At 44.4% G+C, this 11,864-nt stretch overlaps 1 long non-coding RNA gene and 3 other non-coding genes across 5 annotated transcripts; all 4 read right to left on the minus strand.

The window, feature by feature from the left end:
- Nucleotides 1–758: 758 nt before the first annotated feature.
- LOC129343676 (uncharacterized) lies at nt 759–9,325 on the minus strand. Of its 2 annotated transcripts, none has more exons than XR_008598315.1 (6): nt 9,274–9,325; nt 5,982–6,136; nt 5,148–5,212; nt 4,513–4,601; nt 1,998–2,056; nt 759–1,078 (listed from the first exon to the last, which is right to left on the minus strand). It is a non-coding gene; the product is annotated as an uncharacterized LOC129343676 (long non-coding RNA). The 2 variants fall into 2 exon arrangements; XR_008598316.1 differs by having other exon boundaries at nt 4,513–4,604.
- LOC129343768 (small nucleolar RNA SNORD99) lies at nt 1,795–1,868 on the minus strand. Its single transcript, XR_008598343.1, has one exon. It is a non-coding gene; the product is annotated as a small nucleolar RNA SNORD99 (small nucleolar RNA).
- On the minus strand, nt 4,955–5,084 carry LOC129343761 (small nucleolar RNA SNORA44). The gene has a single exon (XR_008598336.1). It is a non-coding gene; the product is annotated as a small nucleolar RNA SNORA44 (small nucleolar RNA).
- On the minus strand, nt 5,663–5,804 carry LOC129343759 (small nucleolar RNA SNORA16B/SNORA16A family). Its single transcript, XR_008598334.1, has one exon. It is a non-coding gene; the product is annotated as a small nucleolar RNA SNORA16B/SNORA16A family (small nucleolar RNA).
- Nucleotides 9,326–11,864: the final 2,539 nt, after the last annotated feature.

The following is an 11,864-nucleotide window of genomic DNA, read 5'->3' on the forward strand; positions in this document are numbered from 1 at the left end:
TCTTTCAGCGGAGGCAGATGTTCCAAACAAGGCAGATACGAAAGTGATGCCTCCCCAAAGTGTCTGAAGCACCTCTTGCTTCAGTGAGGTGGAGCAAAGACAGGACTGGTTCTTTACTTGAAGGAATCAGCCACCACGAGGGGGGAGGGGGGTGTCACTGTTTTAAGTCCTAGCCCAACCCTCTTAAACCCCCTTAACCCTCACTTCAGCACCTAACCTCATTGCAAGGGCGAGATTTACAAATTGGCAAAGTATTTTAATCATTTAAGTGAATGGAATCAGACCCCACCCACCCACTCCAAGGCCCCTTAATTTTTCTAGAGACATCGTTTAGCTGCTTCACACCCAGTATCTATTTCACAGGTTGGCTAAAATTACTCTTAAAATAGCTCACTTAAGAGAGTTAAGCCCCAGGAAAGGTGCTGTAAGGACTGCTGTGTGGTAAGTTAAGTTAAAATACTGTGTGAAAAGCAGTATTTTATCATCGCCATCTGAAGAGAAGCTGTACTGTATAGTTGTTTTAATTTTTTTTGTATACTGTTTTATCTGTTTAACTGTATTTATGTAAATTGAAATGTTGTACTCTGCCCTAAGCCCGCCTGGTGGCGAGGTCAGACTAAAAAAAATCCAATATAATAAATTAAATTAGGCTAGTTAAATGGCCAGATAGTTGGTGTGCAAGGAGCCAATTCATAGGCTTTTAATTCATACTGTTAAATATCTGATGAGAGAAGTAAGATAAACACAACAGTCAGGAAAAGAGTGGAAATCTTTTAATTCCATATAGTTTGCCAATAGTTGACACTGACATTAAAGTTTAGGTATAAGCAATCAAGGAGAGAGAACTGTTACATATGCTAGTTGTGTTGTCACATATTTTGAATATACTTTTCTGTCGTAGCTTAAATGTAGCACTTTCTATTCTGTACTTTCTATTGTCCTTTCTATTTCTCTTTTCAAATAAACTTTATTTTTAAAAAATTCTATATAGCTTGCATTTGCTTTAAGCTCAACTGCAAAATTTTAGTCCAAAAGCTTCTTTGTAGACAGATCTGACTCCTGAAGAGCTTCTGAAATCCTAAGGAAAAAACAAACGTATTAATTTAGTAATAATTTGCCATTATCTGCACCCCACAGATCAGAATGTGCTGAGCAGAATACAAATTAAAGAGTATATATGCTTGTTCTGCAAGATTTACCAAAGTGAGAATCATTAATAGATTATTGTGTTCAAATTTCGAAAAATAAGAAGGCCTGCAGTCTTAAGTTTTATGGAAATTTACAGTTTGTTGATGTAGTCATGGCTACCGTACCAGATGGGTTAAAAGGGAGCTATAGTTTCACGGAGAACGGGACTATCAATGACTACTAGGCAAGATGACTAAAGATACTAGGTAAGATGACTAAAAAGAAGATAACCTCCAAGTACCAGCACCAGGAGACAACTCTGGCTTCTATGACCTGTTCACTGGGCACTGCGTGAGACAAGATGCAGGACTAGAGAGGCCGTTGGCCTAAGCCAGCAGGGCCCTTGAGTTGCTTTCCCTAGTTGACCAGAACTACCTACTGGATGGAAAAGTCACTGCCCCATCCTGTTGTTCTCCCCGTTCCCTGGAAAGCTAGGGTACAAAACTCAAGGAACCCTACAAACCAATCTGAGCGCATTCATCCCTTCCAAGCAGCCACCCTTTGAAAAGAGCTAGGGGTGCCCTTTCTCAGCATGAAGTTAGCAAATATAGGGAGAAAATCTGGCTCAAAGGTTTTACCCACTGGGAATTTCCTCCTTCACCCGCTGCCTTGTCTCAGCCCCATATCCGCAGGATTCATCCAGCAGTCACCATAAGAAACTCGTGTCATCACAGACCAGGCAGAGGTGGTGGATGCAGTGTTGGAACACCATCCAGGTGTTTTCAACACAAAGTAGCTGTTGATATGCTTTCTAATCCAGCTATCTAGCCATGATTGCTAACAAGATGCTGTTGGTAGCTTGGTCTTACTTTGCTGAAGAGGTCAGCCGAGATGTAGAATCCAGTCGGGTGGGTGGGTCAGGATTTGCCTGGAAAGAACAGAAGCTCGTCAAATGTTCAAAGAATTTTTAAAAAGGATTTTCATCAACTCTCAGATATTTGAACCCTGTTCTGCTGCCCAGTGGGAACTCCAAAACAACCTCCTTCTCCTCTCTCTGAATAACCCTGCAAAGTAGAACAACATTCGACTTATATGTAGGTTAGGCTGAGTGTAACTGGCTGAGGTCAAGGCACAATAGGGACGTGAACCCCGGTCTCCCAGTCACAGTCTGATATTTTAACCACTACAGCACACTAGCTCTTGAGTTTTAAGTCTGGAGAACATTACTGGTAATCTTGACACATCTGTTTATGAAATAGCCTGTAGTAACACCAAGATCGATAGCAAAGGCCAGGCATTCAGAAAGCACACGTCATTGTAAACTCTAAGACAAGCAGAAAACACTGAAACTTCTTGATAATCTGGCCCCTTCCAAGCAATGGGATCACTGTTAAGCAAATAACCTACAAAAGGTCCAGACACCAATCCAAAGCCTTGCTTACGCTGTACCTTCTTCTGCAACAGAGAGTCTTATGCGCAGAAGGTATTCTTCCAGTGCTGCACAGCACAAAAGGAGAGCAAGAAGATAGGATCCAAGCTCAATGAGAGACTCCAACGTAGACGTGTGTGTATGAATACTTGCTTATCTTTTTGAAAATCAGAATTCCCTTTCCTACAACAGCTTTAAGTCCCGGTAGGGGGGAAAGGTACAATGTAGTTGCTTTCTAAGGCCAAACACCACATCTGCTGGGTTCTAACGTCCATACTATAACACATGTTCCTGCAAGAGAACATTGTTCATATTCTTTTCAAGAGTTTGACTTTGTCTGTAACTACTTTGTGTATTGGGGGATAAAAAAGCAAAGAACCTAGGTCTCACCTCAATGGGGTAATTTATCTCTGTGACCTTTTCCCCTAGTTTTAAGACCTGACGAACCCAATTAAGCATCAATGTTAATATCAAAAATTTAAATCAAAGGTTAAGCACACTGTTTGCCACAAAATTTTGCGCAACAGCTCAATGGTATTTTCCTACGCTCAGCTGTTTTCCAGGGATTCTCTCATCTACTCAGTGTTATGTAAACAGTGTGTTGTGCATAACCCAAGTGTGTAGCTACATCCAGTGCAGCTGGGACAAGGGACCACAAGAAGGTCAAACGGGAGCCAGTATGGTACAGCTGTCAGGGAGCTGGCCTGGGACTCGGGCTCAAAACCCCACCACCGTCAGGAAGCTCACTATGTCTCAGCATAACCCACCTCACAGGGATGTTGTGAGGAAAACATAGTAGGAAACCATGTATGGAGAGGGAGCTGCCAGAAAACGGTGGGATAAAGATACTCCAGGTAACAGTCAGAACTGCACCTCCTATTCTGGCCATTCTGATTAAGGTGTGCAGAATAGCCTGCAAAGTTAGCATTTTGTTCATCCAAAGGTTGTAATATTCCATAAGAGTATAGGAGACATTTTTGAAATGTACATTATTTGTTTGGTGCGTGTGTGCCGTCAAGTCACCTCTGACCTATGGCGACCCTATGAAGACCGCCAAACGCCCTATCATTAACAGACTTGCTCAGATCCTGCAAACTGGAGGACGTGGCTTCTTTGATTGAGTCAAGCCATCCCATTTTAAGTCTTCCTCTTTTCCTACTGCCTTCCACTTTCCCTAGCATTATTGACTTTTCCAGAGAATCTTGTCTTCTCATGATGTGAGCCTCGCTATTGCACATTATTTATAGTCTACCTTTTTCACTAGGATTCAAACCAGATTAGAGACCTGCCCGCCATCCTAGAGTTGCTAGACCCAGGAGATTCTTCCTGCTACTTCACCCATCACTTTCATCTCACCCTCCTCCAAGGCGTTCGTAACAACATACCTGGATCTTTCATCCTCACAGCCATTTTGCAGGACAGGCTGGGGGTGTGACTGGCCATGGGCATCCCAGGAGCTTCTAGGCTAGGGCCAAGCTTCCAACCTGCACTTCCCCAATCCTCATCTGATAATCTAACCACTACCCCGTAGCGGCTCTTAGCCCTGTGAACTCAGCTGCAGTGCCACTCAGAATAGGATGCACTTTGTTCCAGTATGGAAAAGAGTGGAGCAAATAGGAGGTATGCCATGACATGGCACAGCAGCATCGATCCCCCCACCACAGCGTGCTGGTCCTGAAGCTGCAAAGGAGACAATTATCAGCAATGCTGCTCCATTGGAGTCCAGAGAAGTTGTTTCAAGCCAGCCTCATTCTGTGCGGAATTATCTCCACAAAGAGGGCAAGGCCGGCTTGCAGTTGAATCTCCCTCCTTTTTGACCATAAGATCGGTATTCAGATCTGATGGGAAAGGGATAGGGAGGCAACCAAGATCTGCCCTCCTTAGCGGGTTCTCCTTGTCTTACAAACCGGCACCCCCCCCTTCCAAAAAACCGTAACTGCAGATCTAAGGTGTACCTTTTAAAACAGGCCGCTAGGAACCTTCTCTGTTGCAGCAGGAAAACTGTTCCATCTGTTCCAGCTCTTGAAATGGCTCTAGATGATAGCTACTTAAAAAAAACAAAACCCGTATATACACACACTTCAAACATTTGCCAAAAGAAATGCAGCTCTCTGCATCAAAGCTACTCAGGCTCTGTAAAGACATCAAGCACGGCTGCTTGTATCTTGTACATTATCTTGTACATTAGTTGCAATCAGTTCTACAAAGTCAAGTTTCAAGAATTCATGATTCCCAAAGGGAAAAAACACCAAGAGGTGTGGGTGCCATCTATAAAGCAGCTTCATTCTGCAGCTTCCTCCAAAGGTAACCTCTGAAAATCCCACAGGCAAATGGCTCAATAAAAGGAGGGGGTTTTTTTAAAAGCCTACAAAGGAATATATTCCTGCCAGATTGCAGCAATATAGGAGAGTTGAGTGACATCCCCAACTACCAAGTCTGAAGAGTCAAAGTCTCTCCGCCTTGTTCTCGCATGTTGTTGGAGATCCAGTGGCTACTTGCAAAGCCACAGCTCTTGGTTAACATGCATTCCACTTGCCCGGTAAGAGGGCAAGCAAGAACATTAGACCTCGTGCTGAAGCATCTTCCTTACCTGTGCTCTGAACAGGCTGTGAAGAAGGCAACTTCTTGGAACTCACGGACATGTTATTCTTTCACCTGGTAGGAGAGATGAAAGGCAATGCATGACAGCAACTCACATGTCTTGTATTAGATCAAACTTCTGAGCACACATGAGCACTTTGGGAGGTTCTAAGCTAAGCCTCCTCCTACAACGGAGAGAATCAGCACTTTCTACAGACTCTAAGGCGATGCCTCCGGGGTGCTTGTGAAGCACTGTGTGCTTCAAGGACATGGAGGAAAGCCCAGCTTGGCTCCTTGCTTTGGGAAACAAGGGAATCAAGCACCAGGAAGCAGATCAGCAGGCACCACGGCACTGGGGCTCATTGGAGTCAGCAGTTCCCGGTCCATGCAAGATTTCCCCCCCTCCTCCACTACCAATGCCCCAAGATCGATCCAGACCATTCCATCCCAAAGAAACAACCCTTCTACAGTTGCATACACTTGGAAACTTGGGCTGACACTGGGTGGGTTCTAAACACTGAACTTGCATGTATTTTCCAAAAAATGTTGCTGGACAGTTACGTGGAGACCAACTGAACAGCGACCGTCAAGGAAAAGAATTACTTTTGGCACCTTTTTGACCACATCAGCCACACAAGAGACAGACGCAGCTTCGATAGGGCCAAGGGGGGACAGCTGTTAAGTCAGCTTCCAAAGGACAGAGGCAACATAGTTCAGAGGGAAAGAATACCATAGTTGCCCCATTTGGCAATCCAGGAGCAACTATACAGCTGCAATAGGAAAGCTGCATCAAGACCCGACCTGCACCCAACCAACAGAGGCATAGACATTCGTTTTAACTTACAGCCAGCAAAATCCACAGCTGCTCAGGTCACTGGCAAGGATGAAGCAAGAGAGCCATTAGTGTTACCATCTGCGGTCCAGTAGCAGAGTTGGCCTGCAGTAGAACAGCTGGACCCGAGGGAGCCACTGGACTTCATTTCCATCTTCAGTCTGGAGCTTTTTCGGAAAGAAAGATGCTTAGGTCAGAAACTGCTTTACACCTGTGTGCGCCTCTAAGGGCAGAGGACACCAAATACTTTTGCTTTCTTAGCAGGGCCTCTCTCCCAGCCACCCTCCCGCCCCTGGTTCTTGTGCATGCAAGCACTTTAGGATTTCTGAGCAAAGGTAGTGTCAGTGGCCCATCGGGGTGTCAAATTAGCAACCTGAGACCACTACAACAAAAGCCTAAGGAGCCAATGCTGGCTTTTCTAATTCACCTGGGAGCAGCTTACTGCATGGGTTAGTGCTACCCACTCCTCTCCACGTCCCCCTAAAGGAGGAGGTAAGTCTACCTGTTTTGTTTCTGGCAGAAGCCCAGCCCCACAGATAAGCCACTGGGGACTCCCAACACAGCGGTAAAACCCAGAGTCAGAAATTATTGAGCATAAGTAGCTGTGGGAAGCACCTGAGCCCCAAATCCTCTCTGGCATACATCCGCAGTTCTCCCACCTTTCCTCCAAGGAGTTCGTGATGGCATGCCGAATTCTTGTTTTAACTCCTCATCACAATCCTGTAAGGCAGACTAGCCTAAAAGGTATTTGTCCACAGTCACCCAGCAAGCTCTGCAGCCAAGCCGAGCTATGAACCACAATCTCCCTAACATTAGCTTGAGCAACACATAAAGGGGGAGAAAATTGCAAAGGCAAAAGGGGTTTTTCCATTTCACACAGTGGCTGGGAGAAGGAATCACATGTATTGTTCGCCCAATGGCTGTAAAAAGCATATACAACATTAGCACATTAAATCTAGCCCTTGTGTGATCCAACAATTGGAGTGTCAGACTAGAATCGGTATATCCAGGTTCAAATTCCTCCGCCATGAAAGCTCATTGGGTGAACTTGAGCCAGCCTCTCTCTCTCTCTCTCTCAAGCTACCTCACAGGGCTGTTGTTGTAAGGATAAAATACAGCAAAAAGGAGAGAAAACTATTGTGAGCTGCTTACAATACAACAGTTTGGTATAATGGTCGAGTGGTAGGACTCTAATCTGGAGAACCAGGTTTGATTCCCCACTCCTCCTCCATTTGAAGCCAGGTGGGTGACCTTAGAGGTCAGTCACAGCTCTCTCAGCCCACCCACCTCACAGGGTGATTGTTGTGAGGATAACATACTTTATAAACTGCTCTTAGTTGGTGTTAAGTTGTCCTGAAGGGTGATATATAAATTGAATGTTGCTGTTATTATTATGGTCCTTATTGGGAAGTAAGGCGAGGTATATCTAAATATATATTTATAAACACAGAAGTTAGAAAAATGTTATTCTGCCAGTGTCTGCAGTGGTGCATCCCTTCTCTTCCCAACCAAGCTCTCCCACCTCATCCTGCTGCGTATGCTCACCAGGATAACCGCTTTGCCATACTGGCTTCAACAGAAGGGGGAGTAATGAGAATTAAACCGCTACAAGGAGTGGCCTTAGCTTCATACTGCGGCAAGATTACAACATGTGCAAGGACAGGGTATATATTTCAATGAGGATAAAGCTCTACTTTCATCCCTAAAAGTTGTCAAGTCAGAGCAGAAAATGTTTCACCCAGAATTGTTTCTATGATCAAGCTGAACACGTCAGAGGGCTGGTTCACACATGCAAGAGCATGGGAGGGAAGAACCCAGAGTTCAGGGTGGAATACATGACATTCCCTTCCCCGTTCCATCCTCACAATAACCCTGCAAGGAAGGCAAGGTCAACTAAGGCCATCCAGCAAGCTTCATAGCCACATGGAGATTCTAACTTAGATGCTAGTCATCATCATCATAATTGCACTTATATACCACTCTTCCAGACAGATTAGTGCCTCACCCAGAGCAGTGAACAAGTTAGTGTTATTATTATCCCACAATCCAGCTGGGGCTGAGAGGAGTGACTTACCCAAGGCCACCTACTGAGCTCAGGACAGTAGTGGAATTCGAACCAGTAGAGTGCCGATTCGCAGCTGAACCCCCTTAACCACTGTGCTACAGCAGTTCTCTAAAGCTATCTAAGCCACCTCAGCTGGCTTTTACCGTACTATACCACACCATACTGCCAGCTGAGGATCATGTTTTGAAACCTCCCCCTGCCCACCAAAAAAATGTCCCTCTGAGCAATGAGGGGGAAGAAATTTGGCTCCACACCGTATTTTTTTTTGTATATGGAGCTTTTTTTAATGCAAAGAAGTATTCAAAGCAAGCATGCCCACATGTAATGGGGAGGTACCGCCTCAAACTCACCCTCCACCCATAAGCTACCAGACCTCAGTAGCACAGGTTTAGCCTGCTAAAGCATCATTTCCAATGATGATCTAAATAATACCAGGCAGTGAGGCTTTAACACACCTGCATGAAATGGGGGAGACCACCCACTTCTAACAAAAACAGTATGCTTATCTACCACTCTTCAAGACAGATCAGCGCCCCACAAAGAGCAGTGAACAAAGTCTGTGTTATTGCTATCCCCACAATACAGCAGGGGGCTGAGAGGAATGGCTTACCCAAGCCCCCCTGTAGAGCTCATGATAGTAGTGCGATTCTACCCGCAGAATGCTGAATCACAGCCCAGCCACTTAACCACTATTACGAGCAGCTTCAATGCAGGCGTTTAGGCCCCCTCCTCGAAGTCTACACTAAGCGAAATAGGAGGCACGTTTGAGATAAGCAGCACAGCCGTGCTCACTTCCCATAACCAGCAGCTTAAAGGATACTTGGCCTCTCCCCCCCGCCCCTGTACAAGGGACTGGAGAACCCCCCAGCCCAGCCAACTTTGGGGGTGGGAAGCGCCGTCAAGCTGCAGCTGATTTAAAGCAACTCCGTAGGGTTTTTAAGGCAAGAGACGAACAGAAGTGGATCGCCATTGCCTAGCATTGCATAGCGATCTTCGTCTTCCTTTGTGGTCTCCCATCCAGGTCCTGAACCGACCCTGCTTCGCTTTCGAGATCTGTTCAAACTGGACTAGCCTACACCACGCCAAATTTGGAATACTACCCGCCAGCCAATTGTTTTTTGTTATTTAACAGAAAATGAGAAACTTCAATGGATAGTATCGACACTCAACAAAGACCCCCGCCCCGGAATCACGGAGGATGGCGACGGATTACATTCCTCGCCTCCCCCCACCCCTTACCAGCCGCCTTCCAGAACGGAGAAAACGCAGGAAAGGACGCACAGCGCTCGGGATTGGCCTTTTATAGCCGCTTCAACTAACGTCGGCTCCGATTGGCTCTTTTTCAAAAAAGAAACGCCATCCCGGTGAAAAGACTCTTGGGAAATGTAGTTGCCTGAAAAGTTGGCTTCGCGCGCGATTTCTGTTGGTTAACAAAATACCGCCCCCCCCCTGCCCAGTGAAGAAGCGCATCCTTGGCATGCTAAGTGCCCGTGATTTACCTGAAAGGAACTCAGGTAGAAATAAACAGGAGTCTGATATATTGTCGAAGGCATTCACGGCCTGAGAATGATGGTTGTTGTGGATTTTCCGGGCTGTATCACTGTGGTCTTGGCATTGTAGTTCCTGACGTGACACCGAGAGATCTCTGTCTTTTGGTGCTACACCTCTGAAGATGCCAGTCACAGCTGCTGGAGAAACGTCAGGAACTACAATGCCAAGACCGCGGCAATACAGCCTGGAAAACCCACAACAACCATCAAACAGGAGTCTATTAGACCCTTAAGATTTTGTTCCGGTATTAACCATTAAGGCCTACAGCCCTTTTAAAAAAAAAAAACCAATGCAGACATTTTACATAGAAAATATGAAAATAAAAATAGTAGTGGCAAATGGGCATGAAATGCAGGAACTGAAATGGAATTGTGCAAAAATCAAAGTAAGCAAAATCAAAGACTTATGCAAAACTACTTAACACCTGAAACAGGTGGGGAGACCCCCCAAATTGCTTAAAATGGGCAACAAAAAAATCCCACATCCTTCTTGGTGTGAAACTTCTTAATCCTAATTCTGAGTCTGCTTTTAATCAGGTTGCAGGTGCTAATGAAAGCTTTAGTAAGTGAGAGGAAGAGACCGACCAACCCACCCTTGGGAGAGCCATGGATCATGGTCTAATAAGAGTATAAGACAACAATGTACTGAATTTACATAAAAGGAAGATGGCCCCAAATGTAAGACAACCCCCTTTAAAATGATTTACCCAGAAACTTTTATATTACTGGACATAACTCTAATTTGTACGTTGGCACCTTTTTATAGCATACCTGGAAAAAAGATCTGGTCTTGAATCTGAGTAGATTCAGTATTGGTATGAAGTGCTCTGGACTATTGGGAAAGGGTGCGGGATGTTTCCTGATGCCCTGCTCTGAGGTGTAACTGTATTTGGAATGCTTCTGGTCTCCATATCTCCAAAAAGATGATAGAGCTACAAAAGGGTGCCCAAAACAATCAAGGTGTTGGAGCATTTTCCCTAAAAAGAAAGGCAAAAGAATTTGGGGTTTTGCAGTACAATCCTAAACAGAGTTTCTCCAGTCTAAGCCCACTGAAATCAAAGGGCTTAGACTGGTGTAACTCTTTTTAGGATTGCACTGTTTGCCCATGGACCAAACATTTAATACCAGATGTTGGTATCAGGTTTTTTGTTTTTCTGAAAAGTCTATGTCTACATTGTCTTGCTACAATTGTCTAATATACTTTACATGACTATCCGGATTAGAAAATGCCAAATGCCATGAACCTTAAAAAAGGGATTTTTTTCAAACTTTTCCTTTGATTTATGGCTTATATCACAAAAATGGCAAAGAATAGAGGCATTATTAGCATTAGGAGGGGAATTTCTTTTTGTAAAATTTGAAATTGGTCACTTGAATGTTATAGCTCAAATTAGAAACAGTAAGAAAAATCGGCTTCAGCCATTTCAATGACATTATAAAAAGCTTAAGTGACCAATCAGAATGGGTTATCACATCAAAACATAATACATAGGCATACACCTTTCAGAAAAACATAAAGAAGTTTTGCCACTGTATCTGATACCAATGTGCCATTTTGGAGCTCTTGGCCCATGGACTGTTTAGGGGAAAACATGACTAAGGAGGAATAAGATAGAGATTTTAAAAATTATTTCCCACATAGAGAAAGCTTAGAGAAAACATTTCTCGGTACAACCCAATGAAGTAGATTGGTGGTAGATTCAGGATAGATATGAAAAAGTGCCTCTTCAAAGAATTCATTTACGCATGATGGCTACTAATTTAGATGGCTTTAAAATTGTATTAGATACATTAATGGCTATTTGTTGCCATGGCAAAATAGGAGGAGTTCTATGTTCAAAAACAGTACCTCTGAATACCCCCTGCTAGGGGGTGTTAAAAGGGGGAAAGGCTCTTGGGGCTTTCAGGGGACCTGCTTGGCCCCTGTCGCTCCTTTTATGTCCTTTCATTAGTGTCATTGTAATTATCAGCACCAAATAAAAGAGGAGTTGGTGAACCACAAGCTATGCACAGGAGGGATGTGAGGCCAGTGTCCAGCTATTAAGCAAGATGCAGATGAAGGAAGGCCATAATTTGCTCTGGGTAATTAGCAGAGCTATCCCTATGAGGTGCTTAGGTGGAGAGAATTATAGCTCATGATTAGATAGCAGAGAGAATATTCTATCCACAGGTCTGGATAAAACATTCAGAAACCTCTGCACATTGCTCAAGGACAGCCGCATGTAGAACTCATAAACTACCTATTTCAGAGCCCTCTGCAGATGATCAGAAGCGCTTTGG

Source organism: Eublepharis macularius, chromosome 15 (genome assembly GCF_028583425.1).
Source record: "Eublepharis macularius isolate TG4126 chromosome 15, MPM_Emac_v1.0, whole genome shotgun sequence".
Classification (NCBI taxonomy): Eukaryota; Metazoa; Chordata; class Lepidosauria; order Squamata; family Eublepharidae; genus Eublepharis; species Eublepharis macularius.